The 12,500-nt window shown below is 33.3% G+C and overlaps 1 protein-coding gene across 14 annotated transcripts in view; it reads left to right on the forward strand.

The window, feature by feature from the left end:
- LOC144965175 (zwei Ig domain protein zig-8-like) overlaps window positions 1-12,500 on the forward strand; it is a 254,589-nt gene that overhangs the window by 1,957 nt on the left and 240,132 nt on the right. For 6 of the 14 annotated variants that reach the window (XM_078900225.1, XM_078900230.1, XM_078900236.1 and 3 more), the window contains exon 2: window positions 1,401-1,797. The gene's annotated coding sequence lies outside the window, so the exon portion shown is untranslated. Of the gene's footprint in view, window positions 1-1,262; window positions 1,798-12,500 lie in introns of all 14 variants that reach the window. The other 8 variants (XM_078900224.1, XM_078900234.1, XM_078900228.1 and 5 more) reach the window with 2 other exon arrangements.

Genomic DNA, 12,500 nt, shown 5'->3' on the forward strand with positions numbered 1-12,500 from the left:
AATCATAATGAAAAATAGAAAAAGCCTTAAAGGGCTGGTTGTTTATTTGGTTTAGAAATCTTTTTGTTGTATGTAGATAGCAGTGTAGAATTAATAATAGCGGCAATATTAGTGATAAAAGTAGTCGTTGTAGTAGCCGCAATGGAGGCAAGAGCAGTAGCAGCACTACTACTACTACTACTACTACTACTACTACTACTACTACTACTACTACTACTACTACTACTACTACTACTACTACTACTACTACTACTACTACTACTACTACTACTACTACTACTACTACTAGTAGTAGTAGTAGTAGTAGTAGTAGTAGTAGTAGTAGTAGTAGTAGTAGTAGTAGTAGTAGTGGTAGTAGTAGTAGTAGTAGTAGTTTTTTGTTTGTTTTTGAATTAGTGGTAGTGTTACAAGCGGTCTAAGTAATAGTTGTTGTTTCTCTTCAACTTTTGCTTCTTCTTCTTCTTTCCCCCTATCCTCCTCCACTTCCTCCTCCTTTCTTCCTCTTCTTCATTTTCTTTTTTCTTCTTCTTCTTCTTCTTCTTCTTCTTCTTCTTCTTCTTCTTCTTCTTCTTCTTCTTCTTCTTCTTCTCTTCTTCTTCTTCTTCTTCTTCCCCCTATCCTCTTCCTCCTCCTCCGTTCTTCCTCTTCTTCATTTTCTTCTTCTTCTTCTTCTTCTTCTTCTTCTTCTTCTTCTTCTTCTTCTTCTTCTTCTTCTTCTTCTTTTTCTTCCTATTTTTCGTCTTTTTCATCTTATTAAAAATCATCTTCTCATGCCAGCAAATGTCATAGGTCACTATGTTTAAACTTATCTCTGTTTCTTAGTGATTTTGCCCCATATCAACTGATATTGTCTCAATTCTTCTATTAAATCAGTTCTTCGAAAAAAATTTCAAGTGAAGTTTATTGCATAATCTGATCTGTAGAGAAGAGAAAGATAAAGGGCATTTTAAGATATGCCAATGCCATAAGTTAATGCTTGGTTTTGAATTTTTGATGATTTGAAATGTCTAATGCGAATTCGAATGTGACAAAATGCTTTCTGTCTCTTCTTTTTGTCGGCAATCAAACGACAATAAGAGTAACAAGCGATCAATTTTAAGTTGTTTCGTCGCTGGTATTTTTTGCTTTAGATTATATTTAACTAGAAAAAAATGATTTCATTACAAAGTAGAAATGCAAAATTCATTGATTACGGTAGATATGTTAAATTGCCATCGACATTATTATTTGCATATCAGCTATTTATGTTTACATCAAAATAGGTAAACTAAAATAACTCAAAGTATTCCTGAAGGAGAAATTAGAATAATAATGAGTCTGATTGTACATTCTTAACTGTACCGAAGAAATTTAAAAGATATACTATCAACTATTTACATGTAACGTATATTTTCAACCAGTTGACAAGGCTTTCAATAATAATTATCTTTAAAACTGTATTCAAATGATAACTAATGATCGTTGATGTCTATTTGGATAACAGTCAATAAGTCGGTAAATCCAATAAATCACGACTAAGTTACATGATATAATCCAATGACGTGGAACTAAATTCAATTGCCATTGACACAATTGATTCCTTTGTTCTTGTTTTTTCAACATAAATCTGTGCATAACATTGTCGTCTGCGCTGTGCTAATGATATTATTTGGAAAGAGAATCTGTAATGGAAACTCATTGATTCGATAAAGGAGGATTTATTTTTGATTGGATAACATAATTCGTAACAATTGGATATTTGAAGCTGCAGTATCAACTTCAACATTGCTTGAAATCAGATTGTTTGGTTCCATATAGGTAAGGGTTTTTTTCTATCATAATCATATTATCTTGTTGCCTTTTTTAACTCTCTTCTCTCAATGAGTGGTTTTAGTTTAACTGTTTGTTTGATAACGAATTAGTTACAATGATTAGGAGTCAATCACTCCTGATTTTTACTTATCGAATTACTGGAAACATTGAAACTTCGCAAATTGGACACAGGTTCGAGTATCGAGAATTTAAATGTCAAGGAACAAGTAATTTGTGATCTCTGCTTATTATTAGAATTATTTTTCAGGGAGAAACGAACGTTTCTGTAAGCCAAAATATTGAGATAAAGGGACTCAAGTTCAAGTAAATATTATTACGCGTCAGCGAATGTAATTTTGATTTACATGTTATTTTTGTCTTGTAATAAACTGAATAAAACGCGGATGGGTGTGATTCTTATTGTGAACACTTTGTCCTTATTTTCCAGACATAACATTTTCCATATCGTTCTAACTATAATATTTCACCAGATCACGAAAGATACATACGCTATATAGCTGACAAGATTCCCGGACGCGCGAAATGTCAACTGACAATTCTTTTTTGATATTTTTCCATTTCACGTTGACAATCGTTTAACTATTTTCCGAAATATGCCTGAAATCCTAAATATACTGAGTCAATTCAAACCTTATAGAATAAGAAATTGTAGGCGTTGGTAACGAATGAAAGAAATCGAATTATATTCTATTTAAAAAAGACAGAATAACATTTATTTTTTCGTGAAGTGCATAATTCAAATTTGGAGAGTGATAATGGTCAGATTTCTTGACTACTGGGTGATGACCGAAGTGGCTTATCGTACTACTGTATATATCTATTTAGGTATAACAATATACAATTTGATACCTATTGAGCTCATGAAAGGAACGGGCAGGAACTGTGGATGAAGGTCACAAAACACACAATGGCAATCTATTAAAGAATGCATTTGTATAGAGTTGTCGCCGCATGAGATTGGACTCTAGAGATTTAACAGAGGGCATGGATTTAAGGATGATGACCTCCCGCGCCCCCCCCCCCCCCCCCCCCCGCCCTTCTATCTCCCTCTTTCTGCGCGTGTGTATGTTCGTGTTTGTGTGTGTGTGTGTATATGTGTTTCTTTTTTCTTTTGGTGAAAGAACAAGGCGACCAACTGCATTTCACGTTTTTCAATGACATGATCTGTTCAATGAATCATAAATTTGCTACATCAGAGCTGTAAGAAAACACATTCAATTTGACTATACGATAACAATGAGCATCAACCCAAGGAAATACGTTTGTGTCACATTATACGACTTTTCCCGCAGTCACCGCAATTAAACTTTATTTTCATTGAGATAGCAGTGAAAAATAAAATCCCCCCCCCCCCAAAAAAAAAAAAAAAAAAAAAAAAAAAAACAAACAAACAAAAAAAAAAAAAAACCCACCTCGCCTTTCACAAAAATAAAACGTGAAAACTGTCATGACAATCACCGTGAAAACTATCATGTGAGTGTCTGATTGCTCAGTTGGTAGTGCACTCGCCTCGTCAGCACGATTTGATTGTCAAGTATGTTAGATCTGTGGTAAATTACATTGGGATAGCGCCCCCCCCCCCCCTCCTCCCTCCCAAAGAAAAACAAAACAAAACAAAACAGATAAACAACAAGAACAAAACAAAAAACAAACAAACAAAAAACAAAAAACAAAACAAAAAACAAATAAAAATAAAATCAACAAAACCGGGATAAAACCCGTCCCTATTCGTCTGAAAGCCAGATAACGAAAATGTCAGATGTTATATTGAGATATACATTGAAACATAAATATTAACTTTGCGTTGTGTAATGATATCTTTAAAAATAGATTGACAAAAGAAAAAAACTAAAACAAACCCAAATCCTAAATAAACATTTTTTTTTAAATGGAGAAAATTAGACTTAAAGAAAGAAAAAAGGCTTTGCAAAAATCGACCCAATCTCTGTTTCACTATCATGATATAACTTATTGACTTACTTCTTGTTTATACATTATGAATTAATTTAACAAAATCCTCTCAAAGAAGAGAGAAATGATGAAAACTTTGATGTATGTGTTACTACTTCTGAGCTCCATTTCTGAAAATCAAAGCTCCTGTTTACCCCAAGGGTGGGTCTCCCAATATTTTAAATAGATTATTATTATACGAAATATGGCAAAGTATGACGTATTAACTCTGCCTTATGCATCTATTTCGAGCTCATATTATTTGCTTAGATTAGACTTGCTTATTTAAATATGTGTGTTTGTGTGTGTGTGTGTGTGTGTGTGTGTGAGTATGTACGTAAGTGTACGTGTGGCATGTGTGTGTGTGAGAGAGTGTGTGTATGTGTGTGAGTATGTACGCATGTGTACGTGTGGCATGTGTGAATGTGTGTGTGTGTGTGTGTGTGTGTGTGTGTGTTGTCGTTGAGATCTCGTTAATGCCAATATATTCAATAGTCTGATGTCAAGTCGGTACTTTTTATTCTTCATGCTGGCTAGAACTTTTCATACGTCATGTGATCAGAATGTATAAAAGTCAAAACAAAATCATATTTATAATGTTTTTCTCCTCTGGATACACTTTTATGTTCGTCGGAGAAATATTCATAAGGGCGTCCGCCATTGTTTCGATAGTTTAGAGCCAGATACTAAGCTACCACGCGTCATTACGAGGGAAGTGACGTCATGACTGTTGAAGCCTATTCTCTTTTTTTCTAATGTTATTATTCTATCTGGTACATTATTGCACACAATTTCCTTCCTGTCTGTCGATATAATAAATAATATGTAACGAAGAATCCCAAAATTGTATTATGTCGGGGTGGATTGGATACAGTAGGTACTCCTGGATTCAAGTACGCTCTATCGCAGAGCATCTAGTTGAACGGTGTGTTGTGACGAAACTTCCGAGCGGGTTTGCAACAGTGCACGAGTGCGGTAAGGAATTTGCGAGTTGGGTCGATCACAAGGGTCGATCATCATGACATTAGTAGTGTGAGCACCATTAGAAACTGCTGCTCTAGGGAGAAACCAATAAGACTTGCTAGAATCCGAGCGAGCAAATATCCGATGCTCATGGGAGGTAACTATTATGCGTTATGTGGTCTTGTGGTGTGACACTCACTTTCGGATCGGAAACGTTCTGGGTTCGAGTCTTGCTCGGCGCAAGTTGAGTCCTTGGAAAAAGGCTCTTTACTCACATTCTCTCATCGTACTCAGGTGTAAAATGAGTACCTGGCCGTTAACAGCGTTGTCTCTGTCGGTAGAAAAAAAATGTTTTATCGCCTAACAGGTGTCATGTCTCGTTCTACAGGTTACGTGTTGCCGTTGGTCAGGGACCCTTGTAAAGGGCTTTGGGCTTATTTAGGATGAGTTTTCTCTCAATTTTCTATTTTTGGTTTTATTTGGAACTATACCATTGGCATTCTTAACGCTGATAATTAAAGCGTTCTACAAATTAGAGCAAACAGGAAAATAACTGTAACTCTTTGGGGTATCATTAAAAAAATATTCAACTGTAATGGGGACAGATATTAGTAGTCCATGAAAATCATTTTTTTGAAGTTCCTATCACATTAAAACCATCAGCGTTCTTGTCTTTAAAATAAACGTTATTGTTTTATGTTTAGAAATGAGGTATTCCAGAGCAATTAAATATTATAGGATTGTAAGAGCCACAAAAGTCTCAACAACTTTGGGGTTAATACACTTTTCTCTTTTTAAACACCAGAGGAACCGACGAACTCTGAGTATCACTGTCAATGCTACTTATCCAAAAGAAAACATAAAGTTAAGGTGGCCTCTTTCATTTAAGTGAGACGGGGAGACATAACGTTTAGTAGCTAACCAAATTTGGCGGACACAAGTTACATTGACATATTCTTTTGGTAATATTTGTATAATTTGATTCATCGCAAGAGATAAGGATAACTTTATATGGAGAATAAGAGTAGATAATATTATATAAAATAGAAAACCTCTGAAAATATTATGATATAAGAAATATGAAAATAATATTTAGAGTGAAAACAAATAGCTTTACCCAATAATTGCTTTGAGCAAGTTACGAAAAATGAATGAAAATGAGTTAATGAATCTATTCAAATGTATTTTCAATAATTTGATAATTTTATCTATTTTATTGGACTCTCACCCTTTGAATACCTCAAGGCCATACAAATGCGAGTGAGAATGTATTTAGTTCAGAGCTTATAATTTAGCGAAAAACCATTTCCTTTATAATTTGCGACATAATGCTTCCCCGATGAATTTAATCGCCTGGAGAGACAATGAATTTTCCTCTACCTGTCCAATTTCTTTAATGGCCTCCATTTCCTCAGGCGTGCTGGCTACATCCTGGACTTCTATCGAGCAATTTTTGTTCATGTTTTTGAATTGCTTGCTGTTGGCTGTTACATTTTATGTGTGTTCGGGTGCCTCAGAAGATTTAAAACAATAGAGAAAGAAAGAAAAAGTTTTATTTTAATGGGAAAGTTAGAAGGTTCCTTCCTGTAAATTAAACAATTTGCGTTTATTTTTAGTTTATTTATATTTTTCATTTTGAATTTTGAATTATTTGTTTTATGAAAGATGTCTGTCTGATAGTGATTGGCCGAGCAAACATATTTTAACTAACTTGATATGGAAGACAATTGAAAAAAGAATACAAGAAGGTTATTGAATAATGGTAAATAAAGCACAAATAATCAGACAGAATAATAATTATAGATGCAATTAGACAGGGTTTTGATTTAGGTCATTACGTTGCTTAAACATTGCAATATTTACTGAAAATTGAAGTTTAAATTTATTATTAACACAGATCAGCTTCAAGTGTAAGCAACGAACAAACATATAGCTTGAAATATTAAAACTAAAAGACTATATCATTATGCCATGCCCTTCCTTAAAATCACACACACACACACACACACACACACACACACACACATATATATATATATATATATATATAATTATATATATGTATACACATTCATATATATGATATATATATATATATACATATATATATATATATATATATATATATATACATATATATATATATATATACACACACACTCATATGTATGATGCATATATATATATATATATATATATATATATATATATATATATATATTTGTATATATATACATACATCCCGATAAGATAACATCATTAGACTTAGTCTTACGCGACACTATTTCTCACCAGGTCATTGGTGAGACACAATATGATAGCCAGATTTAATTTACGAAAGACGCCAGAAAAATGCCAATTGGTCTGAAAGATGCCAAACCTTTGGGCGTCGCTTTTTCTAAAAAGCACCTGCAAGTGAAACTGAATCAGGATTTTTTTTCATATTTTGATTTTAGCCATAAGGAAGTGTCTTGGTTTTGTATAATTTCATATTTGCATGCCGGTTTAAGAGTAAAAATTTCTAGATATAATGTTGTCAATTTGTGTTTATCTTAAAGATAGGTAAAATCAAGTGATTTGAACCCCCCCCCCCCCCCCAAATATGCTCTACCCAATTTTTACACAACAAATTATTTTAAGTTGGCAATTAAAATAGTTTCATTTATAAATGATTCAAAGCCTCTGTTTTTTTTTGTTTGTTCTTTCATTAAATTGAATATTTTAGTGTAAAATAAATGTGAGAGAAAAAATTCTAGGAAAACGGAATGCTAAATTAAATATATCTAAGTATCAAATAAAAACAAAACAAACAACAAACAACAAGAGCAGAAAGGGTAACAAACAAATAATGTTTAGTAGATTATGGCCTATTATGAAGTCCATCAGATTTTAGTTAAAGCATTGAACAGCACGTTGCTCAAAATCTTGAACATAATCATTAAAAACAAAAAAAAAAGAAGAAAATTGTTCATTGTTTGACGTTTTCGCCGTCCAAGCCATAAAACACATAGGAGTAAACTTTACTTGACGTTCGTTTGAGCACAACAAATGCCACATTCTTTCCCAATCAAATTAATAACAATGATGTGATTGGTCGTTTGGGTGAACAGTTATTGGTTTCATCGGCTTTTGTCTTCCCGTGGGCGTTTTTGAGGAAATAGTGTTACAAGGTGCAGGAAGTGCAGGGTTATAGCGTGCACATTTCTTGAGGCAGGTTTGACAACACTATTGTATTCATGGAATAATTAAGTTGATGGACGTAAGCACATGCAGAAAATTGTTTTATTTTCTCTTAACGTTTACTGTCCGGCCGTATGGTGTCAGATTGTTGTTTTCACATGTCTGAATAAAGCAGGATGTTCCAGTATTGGGGTTGAAATAGATGTCAATCGCATTACAATATATAGAGATTGTATTTAGAACTATACTCTCTGGAAAAAAAACAACAACAGAAAATCACTTATCCCAACCCTATAGTATTTGCCAGATAATTTTCATTGTTGTACTTTGAGGAGAAAAAAAAATGCAAATTGTTGAAGATAAACAAATCCAGTCAGAGTTGAGCAATTTTTCTTAAATTCTATACGGACTTGAACCCGTCAAGTATTTCCTATATCATAATCCAGACCTGAACCACGAAATAAGCTCAACATGTTTTACAATGGGTTCCAAGTAAACAGCAACCATTTCAGCCGTCACGTAAGACGAATTGTGATACGTATAAAGCACTTATTGAAAATAAGTTATTGCTCGTACAATTCATTATTCCGAGTGGAACTAGGGTGTTACCGGTCAGATACTCATTTCACACATAAATACGTTTAGATAATTTGTAACTCATCGCGTCAAACGGTAATATTTCGGGGTGAACCCGCTACTTAACAATAGATTTTCAGCTTAGCTTATAACCTTTGATTTAAAATAAACCCCTACATTAAGGAAAGTGGATATTGGGACTTTAACTTAGGAATCTTGTATTTACCTAATTCAGATAATTCTGACTTTTAGCTCAACTTTTTTTTTCGTCTAGTTTATTCCGATATGATACCGTTTTGAGATAGTTGATCACAATTAAATAAAGGACATTTTCCATGGATTCAACATTACACCGTCTGTGGTAGGACTCCAGCCAGGCACCTGCCGGCTTAACACTAAAATTATACTGTTTCCTCGCGTCATAAAATATCCGATGCAGTCTTAAGTGATAAGTCTCTAGCTTTGACAATTTTACCTATCCAAAAAAAATCGTTTGATTACAAAGAATCAATTTACCAAGTTGTTTCATTTCAGGGTTTTGGTTCCTCTACAAGATGGGAAAAATGAAATATTTTAGGCATTCCTGACGGTATGGGTCACTCTATAGAACAGAATTTCCATCGTCCACTGTTTGTTGCCTTAGCCTCCAATAATCATCAGCCAGCCCATTCCCTACAGTACCTCCTTTACGATAACTGTAAATGTCTAAAATGATTTCTTATTGACTTCCTGCTGATATTCGCTATTTGAAATTCAATTGATGAATAATTCTAGAAACAATCTCACTTTTCTACCCTTTTATATCATTTTTTTCCTAGCTTTTTTGTGTGCATTTTTTTAGTAATATATTAGCAGCGCACTTCACGTCATAACTACTAGCATAAAATGCAATCATATTAAATGTTAAATGCATGTTGGTTTAGTACAGATGTGTTCAATATTAATATTACAGTGTTTGCTTTGCCTCAGGGGTGGATTTGCCAACACATATTATTGGTAGATGGGTGGGCGGGAGGAAATGCACCGTGAATGTGCGGGAAAATGTGTCAATTTTACGTTGTCAGTTATTTCCTGGCTTTGTAATTGAGCGCTCCTCATTACTTTGGTTTTAGTGCTTGCACTAATTGGCTATAAGGAAGCTATACTGGGAGGAAAATACGCCGTACCCTTGAAAAAAAAACCTATCTATTTAGAAATTTGGCAAGACAACTCGTCCTTCAAATATCGATCGATTGAATTAAATGACCATCGTCTTAGCAAAAACTTTTAAACATGTGACTCTGCGAAGTCCCAGGTTTGAAAGTTTTTGCTAAGACGAGGGTCATTTACGAAGGGCGAGTTTTCGGGCTAAATTTCTAAATTTTTTTTTTTCAGAGCACGACAGAATAGGAAATGGGTAAGATGAATATATCCATTGCAGCTACCAAAACATTTTTTTTTAAAACGCTGAGAACATTTTTTATGGTGCTCTTTCGAACAACGGTGAACAATAAATGAAGAGAGCTCGACTTTTATAAGAATTTAAAACAGTGAATACAAATGAAATCAATAGTGTAAAACTAAGTTTGCTTCGACGAAGTTGTATCACGCCATCGTGGCGGTAATGAAATATATATATATATATATATATATATATATATATATATATATATATATATATATATATATATATATATATATACATATATATATATGTATATATATATATATATATATATATATGAGCGATTAGAAAGTGATAGAGTTTTATATACGTCACACACTGTACTTAGTTTTTTAAAATATCCCCTCATAATCGTATCCATGTTTTCCACATTTTAATTTTCCCCAGCTATTACTGTGATAAACCCGGGTATACCTGTTGATGTAATCACAAGAGAATAGACAAATTGCTCGTTTGTAAGGTTATAAAATGCACACGAGGTGTCGATGTAAACTACCAGCCAGGGAATTTACCATAGAAATCAGAAAGTGCTTGTTGTAACAAATAATTATCGATGCTTTCAATTTAAAAAATGAATGAAATAAATTTAGTTTACTTTTTCTTGAATATTGACTCATTCAAATTGACGTTTGAAAATATCATATTTCGATTTTAAAGTTCTTCTAATTAGCTCTCATTTGTAATCAATGAATGACTATGATGCTATATTATTTTAGCTTCTCGTTTAATATTTTCAATATTTAATTGTTAGCAAGATTTAAGTATAATAACATCAAATATTGTGACTGAGAAAGAGAGAGAAAGAAAGAAAGAGAGAGAGAGAGAGAGAGAGAGAGAGAGAGAGAGAGAGAGAGGAAGAGAGAGAGAGAGAGAGAGCGAGAGAGAGAGAGAGAGAGAGAGAGAGAGAGAAAGGCTTACATACAGACTACCTTAACAAAGGATTTAAGAAACGATACCACCACGTGGGGAAAATCAATTTGAACGTGTTGAAGGGGAATCTATCTTATTTGGTGTCGACAACAATAGCTACCCCCAGACTGGATTCCCTCTCAAGTGTCAATTGATGAAATTAGAGACGGGTATAAAAATATTCTATAACAAAACAATAGCCACAAGGGCGATCAACCATATTGATCGGAAAAGTAATCAAAACAAAACGAATAAACAATGAAACAAATAAATAAAAATTCATTGTTTACAGCTGTTGCTTTCAAACACAGATTGATTGCCCTCTAAAACATTTCTCATGCATTTATAAGATATAGGAAGTTTCGAGAATGGAGGGGGAAATCCTATTGCTATGCCGTCTGCGTAAAATTCGATGCATTTCAGAACATAAATCTCAGAGCCCACTTAAAAGCAGCGAGAAGAAACCCAGAGCTCTCATTTGCATATGTTAAACATAGTTTAATGACACCTATTAGAACTCGTGCATTGACAAGAATGAGCGTGATGTGATAAAAAAATCCTGATAAATTACCTTATATTTTTATAGTCGGGGTTGGGTGTCTTAATGACACGATTGTAATAAAAATAGGTGTGAATCGGAAATCCCACGGTTTTGTTACCGTAATTAATCTTGCGCAAACTGCAATAATATTCACGGTGTTATCGTTTTGACGAAATAATGCTGTAATCCTTTATAATACGGTATCTTATCTTATATTGTTCTCATTCCTGACCACTCTTCTTAAAAGGTATTATGTCTACATAAGCCAGATACCAATTTTTTTTTTTTTAAAAGGACTTTAAAGTTAAATTGAACAGGTTTACTTTTAGAAGTGTTTTTTTTGTCACTTTAAGAGATGTTGTTTATTCTCCTCAGAAAACTTAACACAAGTCTCATACTTTTTAAACCTTTGTTACGATACAATGAACATTTTTATTAGTCATATTATTTTACATATCACAACACTTGAAGAATGATCTTTGTTTAATTTACAAGAACTTAACTTTGTGTTGTAGGTCTTGTTATGCAAACAAATTATGGTTCGTATGCCCAAGGGTTATAAGCTTTAAAAATACATTTTTCTGCTATGTAGGAATGACATTATGGGAAAGTACTGAAAATGGCCAGAGAGAGAGAGTTAAAGCTAAACATTCCATTATTAGAAATATAATCGTTTGAGATAGTAGTAGGCCACATTTTATTTACTTAAGAATTATCTATTGCATTTTGTTACTAAAGTTCTCTATATAGACTATTTGTTTCAATTATCCACTATTCGACAATGGCCAATGAGTTATGAAGGAAAAACAAAATCAAAAGTCAAGAAGATTCAAACAACGGGATTTGTGCTATGATCTTCAATTCTGGCCCTGCCTGGTGTTTTATGGGCCTGGGAATTATATTATATCAAAATTGGCATCATCCGTAATCGACCCAGGCAAGAATGTGTAGATTACAAAATACAATATGTTATATTATCTCATGAAATTATGCAAGAAAGGAAAAAAAGAAGAATTGTAAGACTATTTTTCTTTCAAATTGTGTCGTAGATTATCTTTGTGAGTTGCTATAGACAACATGACAAATTTAATAGTACGAGCTGATACAGAAAAAAGCACATCGTAA

This window comes from Berghia stephanieae, chromosome 2 (assembly GCF_034508935.2).
Source record: "Berghia stephanieae isolate SIO BIC M18660-M18661 chromosome 2, UCSD_Bste_1.3, whole genome shotgun sequence".
NCBI lineage: Eukaryota > Metazoa > Mollusca > Gastropoda > Nudibranchia > Aeolidiidae > Berghia > Berghia stephanieae.